Here is an 11279-nt window from a genome sequence, read left to right as displayed (position 1 = left end):
AGCCCACCATCAGGACCTCGGGTCTCCTCTCAAAAACTTCAGAGTTTTCATCTGCCTGATGAACCTCTTCATCTCCTCAGATCACCTGGAACTCCACACACCCAAACCCCAGGTCTTCACTTCTTCCTGCCCAAGGTAAACACACTCATCCCTTTGTTTTGGATTCTTTCCAAATTTGAGAATGGTAGAGATCACATTCTTCTTCTCCTCCATGCCACCAGCCCACATCAACTAGAGTCCTGTGGGTCCCATCTCTGACACATTTCTCAGCCCTGCTTTGTGTTTCTTCCTCTCTGCCATGCCCTATTTCTGTCAGTTGCTTCTTAAGCAGTCATTTGGCTTCACTTCAATCCACTGGACACTTTGTAAGATGGGGTCACTTTCACCGCACTGCTCAGACCATTTCACTCCTTGCCTTAAAGGCTTCGTGGAAGTTCTTTTGCCACTCGATAAACAGAGTAACCCCCTGACATCCAGGTCTTTTTCAGAAGGTCTATGGACACAACCTGTTATGTTCTAGGGTTACCTCACATTAATCCACAATATATTTATTTATTTATTTTTGAGACAGAGTTTTCCTCTTGTTGCCCAGGCTGGAGTGCAATGGCACGATCTCAGCTCACCACAACCTCCGCCTCCAAGGTTCAGCAATTCTCCCGCCTCAGCCTCCCGAATAGCTGGGATTACAGGCATTTGCCACTACATCCGGCTGATTTTTTTGTATTTTTAGTAGAGATGGGGCTTCTCCATGTTGGTCAGGCTGGTCTCAAACTCCTGACCTCAGGTGATCTGACCGCCTCACCCTCACAAAGTACTGGGATTACAGGCATGAGCCACAGTGCCCGGCCCACAATATCTTCATAGTCCAATCGAGGTAGACCACATACCATTTCCCATACAAGCCCTTGTACATTTCTACGTCCTGACTCTGCCTCTACTACTGTGTCAACCATCTATATGCCAGCATTTACTTGCCTTGAATGCCCTCCCCCAGGAAGCATTCCAGAGGAGTCTTCCTTCAGCAGGACATATATTCTAACCTCTCCTTTGTTCTTTCAGCAATGTGCAATGGACTTAAACCTCCCTTAGGCAATAGCATAATTTCTATCTTTATAGTCGTGCCTCTTCTCCCTAGACAGACTGAAATCTCAAGGAGAGCAGACAACATGTTTTCTTCCTCTTTTGACATAACAGGCAATAAAATATAGTGAAATGTGTGTTTTTGTGCTGGCAGGTTTGAATCCTCACTCTGCTACTTATTTGCTGAGTTACCCTGTGGAAACGACTTAACCTCTCTGAGCCTTTTTTCTCATCTGTAAAATGGGAATACTATTAGCATTAGCCTTTAGAGGGAATTAAATTATTAAAGTTCCTTGAATAATATACATTGAAGATTCGCTCTTCAAAAGGCACTTGTGGCCAGGAGCAGTGTCTCACATCTATAATCCCAGAACCTTCGGCTCAAGTGAGGGGAAGAGCTCAAGAGATCCCCGCACTTCAGCCTCCCAAGTAGCTGAGACTACAGCTGCACACCACCACACCTGGTTATTATTATTATTTTTTTTGAGATGGGGTCATCCGAGTTATGGTACAAAAAAAATTATAAATAAATAAATAAAGAGATGGGGACTCACTCTGTCACCCAGGCTGGAGTGCAGTGGCACGATCTCATCTCACTGCAAACCTTGCCTCCCAGGCTCAAGCAGTTCTCCCACCTCAGTCTCCCGACTAGCTGGGACCACAGGCATGTGCCACCACGCTTGCTAATTTTTGTATTTTTAGTAGAGATGGGGTTTCGCCATTTTGCCCAGGCTGGCCTTGAACTCCTGAGCTCAAGGGATCCATCTGCCTCAGCATCCCAAAGTGCTAAGATTACAGGCATGAGCCACCTCGCATGGCCAATTTTTTTTTTCTTTCTTTTTTTTTTTTTTGTAGAGATGGGGCCTCAGTATGTTGCCCAGGCTGGTCTTAAACTCCTATCCTCAAGCAGTCTTCCCACCTTGTTTTCCTAACGTGCTGGGATCACAAGTGTGAGCCACCAAAGCTGGTTGTGTTTCATATTTTTAACAAGGGAGCCTCATGGTCATTGACTTGTAGCCATTGAAGTAATACCTGCCACAAAATTGGTGATAGATAGAGATATGTGTGTCCTTTTCTTATTACTTACTCAGTTTACCTTTTGAATCAGTCAGGGTTTGACCAGAATGAAGGGGAGAAGTGGGACCAAAAAGGAGGTATGGATTAGCCTGCTTTTCAACTTTAAAACACAGAAGAATCATCTGCAACTGTTTTGACCATGCAGAAGACCCAGTGATGACCACTGGAAATATTTGAGAAGTTCAGAGGTGTGGAGCTGAAAAAAAAAAAAAGTTCAGTAGAGTAGTGGGAATTACAGCCTATAAGTGATAGTTGAAATGGTGGTACATGAGGGCACAGTGGCGTGTACCTGTGGTCCCAGCTACTCGGTACTCAGGAGGCTGAAGGATCGCTTGTGACCAGGAATTCTGGGCTGTAGTGCACTATGCAATTGAGTGTCCACACTAAGTTCAGCATCAGCACAGTGACCTCCCGGAAGCAGGGGACCACCAAGTTGCCTAAGGAGGAGTGAACCAGGCCAGGTTGGAGTGTGCTCCAGCCTCGGCAACATAATGAGACCCCATCTCCAAAAGTAATAAATAAATAAAAGAAATTGCCGGGTGCAGTGGCTCATGCCTGTAATCCCAGCACTTTGGGAGGCTGAGGTGGGCAGATCACAAGGCCAGGAGTTCGAGACCAGCCTGGCCAGCATGGCGAAAGCCCATCTCTACTAAAAATACAAAAAAAATTAGCTGGGCATGGTGGCATATAATGAGATCTCCTCTCTAAAAATATTTAAAAAATAAAAGAAATTTCTGGGTGCAGTGGCTCATACCTGTAATCCCAGCTACTTGGGAGGCTGAGGCAGGAGAATCGTTTGAACCCGGGAGGTTAAGGTTGCAGTGAGCTGAGATCCCACCACTGCACTCCAGCCTGGGTGACAGACCCTAGAGACTCCATCTTAAAAAAAAAAAAAAAAAAAAAGAAAAGAAATTATGGGACAAAATCTCCAAAATGATTAAGGAATAAGAAGCCCATAAACAATAGAGAATAGGCTGGGCGCGGTGGCTCACGCCTGTAATCCCAGCACTTTGGGAGGCTAAGGCGGGCGGATCACAAGGTCAAGAGATCGAGACCATGGTGAAACCCCGTCTCTACTAAAAAATACAAAAAAGTGCTGGGCGTGGTGGCGCGTGCCTGTAGTCCCAGCTACTCGGGAGGCTGAAGCAGGAGAATTGCTTGAACCCGGGAGGCGGAGGTTGCAGGGAGCCGAGATCGCACCACTGCACTCCAGCCTGGTGCCTGGGAACAGAGCAAGTCTCTGTCTCAAATAAAAAAAAAAAGAAAAGAAAAGAAAAAAAGAATTTCCAGATAATAATGCTAAAAATGCAGATTCAGAAAATATAACATGCGCCCCAGAAATCCACACGTTTCACAATGTGCCTGAACTTTATGTAGAACCATTTTAAGAAACCTAGGGCCAGGCGCGGTGGCTCACGTCTGTAATCCCAGCACTTTGGGAGGCTGAGGCGGGCAGATCACCTAAAGTCAGGAGTTCCAGACCAGTGTGCCCAACATGGCGAAACCCTGTCTCTACTGAAAAAAAAAAAAGAAAGAAAGAAAGAAAGAAAAAGAAACCTAGTACGTCTTGTTTTATAAGCGAGCAAAACCTCAAAGAATGAAATGCTTAACAGAAGTTCTTTTGATATTCAGTTTCTCTTTTATATTTCAAATAATGACCTTATTACATGAGAGGCAAGAAATTATCTTCTATTCCCTATTGTCTGCAGATGGAGCTAATGCTAGAAGAAAGTCATGTTAATTAAATTAAACATCAAGATAATTTTAACTTATCCTTCCCTCATCACATCTGCACAATTCAAAACACTGCTCCAGGACAAGTGCGGTGGCTCACACCTGTAATCCCAGCACTTTGGGAGGCCGAGGAGGGTGGATCACTTGATCTCCGGAGTTTGATACCAGCCTGGACAACATGGCAAAATAATGTTTCTACTAAAAATACAAAAAATTAGCCACATGTGGTGGTGTACACCTGTAGTCCTAGCTATTGGGGAGGCTGAGGCGGGAGAATCACTTAAGCCCAGGAGGCAGAGGTTGCAGTGAGGCGAGATCGTACCAGTGTACTCCAGCCTGGATGACAGAACATGACTGTCTCAAAAATAAATAAGTAAAAATAAGGACTGAACCTGACACAGTAGAGTTTATCACTTGAATGCGTAGAGAGGGGCTGGGCTTGGTGGCTCATGCCTGTAATCCCAGCATTTTGGAGGCTGAGCTGGGTGGCTCACTTGAGATAAGTAGTTTGAGACCAGCTTGGCCCCCTTGGTGAAACCCTGTTTCTACTAAAAATAAAAAATTAGCCATGTGTGGTGTGGTGGTACGTGCCTGGAATCCCAGCTACTTGGGAGGCTGAGACTGAGAATTGCTTAAACCCAGGAGGCAGAGGCAGAAGCTGCAGTGAGCTGAGACTGCACCACTGCACTCCAGCTTGGACAACAGAGTGGAGACCCTGTATAAAAAGAAAATGTAGGGATATTAAATAACTAATCCAAATGCAATTCAGAGACAGATATACATGGAGTGCTTTTGGTGCATGGGCTGGTGAGAGAAGAGAGTGGAAAAATAGGTTGGGGCACGTTGTAAAGGCATTGAATGCCAAGGTCAGAGACTTGGACTTCACTCTGTAGGCTCTATGGCCTTAGAAGGCCTTTGAGTGAAGCTGGGCATGGTAGCTCACGCCTGTAATCCCAGCACTTTGGGAGACCAAGGCAAGTGGATTGCCTGAGGTCAGGAGTTTGAGACCAGCCTGGCAAACATGGTGAAACTCCATCTCTACTAAAAATAAAAAAAAAATTGGGGCCGAGCACGGTGGCTCACACCTGTAATCCCAGCACTTTGGGAGGCCGAGGCGGGTGGATCACGAGGTCAAGAGATCGAGACCATCCTGGTCAACATGGTGAAACCCCATCTCTACTAAAAATACAAAAAATTAGCTGGGCATGGTGGCACGTGCCTGTAATCCCAGCTACTCAGGAGGCTGAGGCAGGAGAATTGCCTGAACCCAGGGGGCGGAGGTTGCGGTGAGCCGAGATCGCGCCATTGCACTCCAGCCTGGGTAAGATGAGCGAAACTCCGTCTCAAAAAAAAAAAAAAAAAAAATTAGTTGGATGTGGTGGCATGTGCCTGTACTTCCAGCTACTCGGGAGGCTGAGGCAGGAGAATTGCTTGAACCCGGGAGGCAGAGGTTGCAGCCCGCCACTGCATTCCAGCCTGGGCTACAGAGTGAGACTCCATCTCAAAAAAAAAAAAAAAAAAAAAAAGAAAAGAAAAAAGAAAGATCAGAAAGGATCTATCACCAAAGTAGCAGAAGAGGTAGAAGAGGATGGTAAACTTGGAACCATGGAGAATGTACTCATCCCTCCATATCTGTGGCGATTGGTTCCAGGACCCCTGCAGATAGCAACATCCACAGATGCTCAAATGGTGTTAGGGACAGGCCCGGTGGTGGCTCACACCTGTAATCCCAGCACTTTGGAAGGCTGAGGCGGGAGTGTTACTTGAGCCCAGGAGTTCGAGACCAGCTTGGGCAACATAGTGAGATCTTGGCTCTACTAAAAAGCAAAAAACAATTAGCCAGGCATGGTGGCATATGCCTGTAGTCTCAGCTACTAGGGCGGCTGAGGTGAGAGGATAGCTTGAGTCCAGGAAGTCGAGGCTGCAGTGAGTTATAATCGCACCACTATACTCCAGCCCAGGCAACAGAGAGAGAGACTCTGTCTCGAGAAAGAATTTTAAAAAAATAAGTTTTTAAGGGTTGCCAGAGCCCAGCTCTTCCTGAGCAGATACGGTGCCCAAAAAATAATAATTTTCAAAAGTGATATAGTATTTACATATAACCCACCCATAGTCTCTTATATACTTTAAATCTTCTCTAGATTACTTATAATACCTCATGAAATGTAAATGCTACATAAGTAGTTATACGATACTTCTTAAATTTGTAATTGTTATTGTTGTACTGGAATTTTTAATTGTTTGTTTCTTAATACTTATGTTCCAGGATCGGTTAAATTCTTGGATGCAGAACCCTCAGATAAGGAGAATCAGCTGGACTGCAGTTTCCAGAAAATGTAAGTGGCAAAAAGTGAAAGGGGTGGCTCCCCTCGTGCCAGCCCTGCGAACAGCCCTAGCCTTTGGTGATGGCCTCTTCTGACGTCTGCACAGACAGTGAGAAGTAGAGCTGCAGGCTGAAACTTCAAAGTAAGGGATAAAGCCCTAAAATTCATTAAAGGTGTCAGCTGTGGGCTTTGAAACAAGTTATGTGGAAACCTGTCATCTTAAGATAGGGGGTGTAAAGATCTTCATGATAAAATGTCTGTAAATGGTTATCTCCAGGTGATGCCAAATGGGACCCACTCAGCCCTACCTCTGCTGCTCTCTGTTAAGGCCTATAAAATAATCCCCTCGGGCGCGGTGGCTCAGAGACCGAGGAGGCAGATCACTTGAGGTCAGGAGTTCTAGACCAGACTGGCCAACATGGTGAAACCCTGTCTCTACCAAAATTACAAAAATTAGCTGGGGTGGTGGCAGGCATCTGTAATCCTAGCTATTTGGGAGGCTGAGGCAGGAGAATTGCTTGAACCTGGGAGGCGGAGGTTGCAGTGAGCTGAGATTGCACCATTGCACTCCAGCCTGGCAACAGAGTGAGACTCTATCTAAAAAAAAAAAAACTCCTCAAAAGAGGAGGAAAAAGATGAGAGGTCGTTTATGAAGCCTCCTTGATCTCATCTCTCCCCTGATTTAAACACCATCCAGATGGCGATGGCTCCCTAGTCTCTATCTCTCATGCAGATCTCCCCTCCAAATTTCATTCATTCACTCATTGATCTAAACAGAATATGTAGACAACCCTTCTACGTGCAGACACTGTGCTGACAAGACAGTGCTCCCCAAGGTCAGGAGCTTGTCCTCCAGGAGCCCCAACACAGAGCTTTATAGGCACATACCAGAAAATTCTATGCGGTGTGATACACAGGAGGGGCTCCTCACCCACCCCAGACTTGGGGAGTTAAGGAAAGCTTCCTAGAGGAGTGACATCTTAGCTGAGACATGAAGGAGGAAGAAGGTTAAAGAGAAAACAGGGGGAAGGTGGCTGTTTTCAAGCCTGGAGGTGAGAAGAGACCCTGTGTTCAGTAAACTGAGGGTTTAGCGCAAGTGAGAGGAATGAGGACAGGTGAGTCTGGGATGTGGGCAGAAGACAGACGATAGCAGGCTTTGAGAGTCATATTAAAAATGAAAAAAGAAAGCTATGATTTATACAATCATTAGTATAATAGCAAACACATACATGGCAATTACTATGTTCACTTGATGTGTTTTAAGTTCTCAATCTGTATTAACTAACTGTTACAAGAATCCTATGAGGTAAGTATTATTAGAATCCCCTTTATCTGTCAGGAGCAGTGGCTCATGCCAGTAATCCCAGCACTTTGGGAGGCTGAGGCTGGTGGATCACCTGAGGTCAGGAGTTCGAGACCAGCCTGACCAATGTGGTGAAACCCCGTCTTCAAAAAAAAAAAGAATCCCCTTTATCTGATACTTATAGAGATATACTGACAGACTTTGAACTGGCAATTGACTGCCACAACCTCCCTCTCTCTAGCTCCCCGCCTCCTCCAGGATTGTTTCCCTCCTTTAAATCCACCTCTCTCCAAAATGCAAACACATAGCAGCTTATCTCAATTGATTGTTCACAGAAAAAATAAAATAAAAATTGTTGGCCGGGCGCGGTGGCTCACACCTGTAATCCCAGCACTTTGGGAGGCCAATGTGGGTGGATCACAAGGTCAGGAGTTTGAGACCAGCCTGGCCAATATGGTGAAAACCCATCTCTACTAAAAATACAAAAATTAGCTGGGTGTGGTGGTACACTGCTGTAGTCCCAGCTACTCGGGAGGCTGAGGCAGGAGAATCGATTGAGCCCGGGAAGCAGAGGTTACAGTGAGCCGAGATCACACCACTGCACTCCAACCTGGTGACAAAGCAAGACTCCGTCTCAAAAAAAAAAAAAGTTTAACGTTAATAAAAAAGGAAAAAATATTTTTAAAAAAGAATAAAATGCAAACACAACCACATAAGGCCTCAACTTTAAACATGCCAAGGCCTCCTATAGCTAGAGAGCATGTTTTGGGCCAAGTCACTCTCCTCATTAGCCGTGGCTCGATTTCATGGCAAGGAAACAGGTGCAGGCGAGGAGTCGGCAGTGCCAAGTGTGGCCAGGCTCTGCTCTCAGCCCTTTCCATGAACTGACTCAACTCCCGCATAATCATACATTACACAGTTTCGGAAACTGAGGAACGAGGACGTCAGGTAACCTATCAAAGGACACAAAGTTATTGTGACCAGGATGGACACCCTGGCCCCAGATGTGCACCCCTAACCTGGGGAGGGCACAGAAAGGCATGTCCACTGAGGTTTGGGAAAAAGTAAAATGAAACAAAACTTCACTGAAGCTTTGAGATGATTCTGCTGAGACGTGCCACTGTCTCTCCTTACACAGTGGGATCGTCAGTCACAAATGTGCAAACCCAGCTCCCCCGCCTGGCTCTCACCTGCCCCTCCAGGGCTGCTCCGCCCTCTACCTGACAGGTGGCGGTGGTGGCCCCCACAGTTTTGCTGCCCTGTCTTCTGCTCTCAGTTTCTGCCTGCCTTCACCTTGTGATGTGGCCTTTACCTTTTTCAGTCTCTCCTCTAGGCTCCTGAGGGCAGGAGTCATGTTCTCTCCTCATCTGCCCACTGCCTAGCTCAGTATCTAGTCCAAAGTAGCACCAGCCCCCCAACCCCACCTAGATAATGCTGAATATAGGCCATCATTTGGGCCTGCTCCTTCTAACTCACCTTGAATTTTCCTCCCATATTCAATTTTACAATGTCATATCAATATTGTAATTCTGCGTGTTTCATTTTGTTTAGAGATAGAGTCTCACTGTGTCACCCAGGCTGCAGTGCAGTGGTGCAATCTCGGCTCATTGCAACCTCCGCCTCCCGGGTTCAAGCGATTCTCTTGCCTCAGCCTCCCGAGTAGCTGGAATTACAGGCGCACGCCACCACACCCAGCTAATTTTTTGTAGTTTTAGTAGAGACGGGGTTTCACCATGTTGGCCAGGGTGGTCTCAAACTCCTGGCCTCAAGTGATCCACTCGCATTGGCCTCCCAAAGTGCTGGGATTACAGGAATGAGCCACAGCGCCCGGTTTTGCTTTTTTCTTGAAACTGATAGAGAAAAGGTCTAAATTAGTTCCATTCCTTCATTCAACAAGTATTTATTCAACTCTTTCTATATGGTAGGCATCGTGCTAGGTGCTGGAACAAATATGTAGTATATCCCAGAAAAAGAGGCAGTATAAATTTTAAAAGTATGTATGGGTTGGGCATGGTGGCTCATGCCTGTAAGCTCAGCAATTTGGGAGCCCGAGGTGGGTGGATTGCTTGAGCCCAGGAGTTCGATATCAGTCTAGCCAACATGGTAAAACCCTGTCTCTACAAAAAATTAAAAAATTAGCCAGGCGTCATAGTACGCATCTGTAGTCCCAGCTCATCTGGGAATTGCTTGAACCCGGGAGGCAGAGTTTGCAGTGAGCCAAGACCATGCCTCTGTACTTCAGCCTGGGCAGCAAAGCTAGACTTAGCCTCAAAAAAAAAAAAATAAATAAATAAAAATGAATTTTTAATAGACTACCTTAAAAGATGGCCCCTGGCCAGACCTGGCAGCTCACACCATTATCCCAGCACTTTGGGAGGTCAAGGTGGGCAGATCACGAGGTCAGGAGATTGAGATCATCCTGGCCAACATGGAGAAACCCTGTCTCTACTAAACATACAAAATTAGCTGGGTGTGGGGGTGCAGGCCTGTCATTTCAGCTACTCGGGAGGCTGAAGCAGGAGAATTACTTGAACCCAGGAGGTGGAGGTTGCGGTGAGCCAAGATTGCGCCATTGCACTCCAGTCTGGGCAACAAGAGCAAAACTCCCTCTCAAAAGAAAAAAAATGGCCCCTTCCATTTGCCACATTGAGATTCGAACACAAAGAAACCCAGCTCATGCTCCCCTGCCACTTCCCGCAGCCCCTGGGTAGCACGCTTTGTTCACTGCATCACACGTCTCTGTCTATTGGTCTGTCTTCACCTCCAGGCCAAGTTCCCACAAGCCTCCTTATATCCTCAAGTCTAATGGGATATCTGTGGAGTGGAAACAAATTTGAGTGCTTTTCAATAATACATATTTCCTGATATCCAAGTTCTAATGTGTGTTAATAATGGGCCAGACTGGGCACATTGACCCATGCCTGTAATACCAGCACTTTGGGAGACTGAGGCGGGAGGATCACTTGAGTCTGGGAGTTTGAGACCAGCCATGGCAACATAGTGAGACACCATCTCAATTTGAAAAAAAAAAAAAAAAAGGAAGAAAAGAAATCAATGGGCCGAGTATTCTCCCAAAGTCTTCCCACACATGATCTCAACCCTCACAAGCAAATGAGGCAGGTATTATTACCACTGCCACTTTTCAAATGAGGAAACAGGCTCAACGAGGTTGTACCTTATCCTAACACACGCCTCAGTGTAGAACAGCGTATGTTTTAGGTTCGGCCATTGGGTTTTTTTAGTCTTAGTTTAGGTATAACATAAGACTCCCTAATTCTATTGAACTGCCCGTATCTCTGTGTCTCTCTCTGGCATGTGGTGTGCGCTTGTTTGGAAAAAAGATTCCAGGCGTGTTTTCATTAGAATTGCTATTCCAGGAAAACACACACACACAAAGAATTGCTATTTCCAACAGAAGTCAGGAATATCAGCAGTTTTAAAAGGGAGGTGTGCATGAACATATGATGGATGCGGCTGGGGAAAGAGTGTTTTTCAAAGCAAAACCAAACTTCTTTTTTACTTTTAGAGGCAGATAAATTTTTTAAGAATTTAAATATCAGCCAGCAAAGCTTCTGTTATGTGAGCAGTTTTGTTTGTCCTCTCCCTTTAAAGAAAGAAACCCCATTCCCTCCCACCCCCCCAAGACTGGATTTAGATAAGCCTAGAGCCAAAACCACCCTGTGGATTGCAGAACAATTGGCCTTCAGGTGGGGCTTGATGAAAGGGTTTTGCATTCTCAGGGGTCACCTGAGTGCACGTTT

The 11279-nt window shown here is 45.9% G+C and overlaps 1 long non-coding RNA gene across 1 annotated transcript in view; it reads left to right on the top strand.

The window, feature by feature from the left end:
* Nucleotides 1-11279, top strand: part of LOC105716353 (uncharacterized) — a 38329-nt gene continuing 27050 nt past the window's right edge. Inside the window, exons 1-2 of the long non-coding RNA XR_001107264.2 lie at nucleotides 1-135; nucleotides 6158-6227. This is a non-coding gene — a long non-coding RNA (uncharacterized LOC105716353). The remainder of the gene's footprint in view (nucleotides 136-6157; nucleotides 6228-11279) is intronic.

The sequence above is a fragment of the Aotus nancymaae genome, unplaced genomic scaffold, assembly GCF_030222135.1.
Source record: "Aotus nancymaae isolate 86718 unplaced genomic scaffold, 86718_ANA_hifiasm-v0.15.2.pri h1tg000036l, whole genome shotgun sequence".
Taxonomy (NCBI): Eukaryota; Metazoa; Chordata; class Mammalia; order Primates; family Aotidae; genus Aotus; species Aotus nancymaae.
Note: the sequence above shows the minus strand (reverse complement) of the source record. Positions and strands in the feature narration are given on the sequence as shown.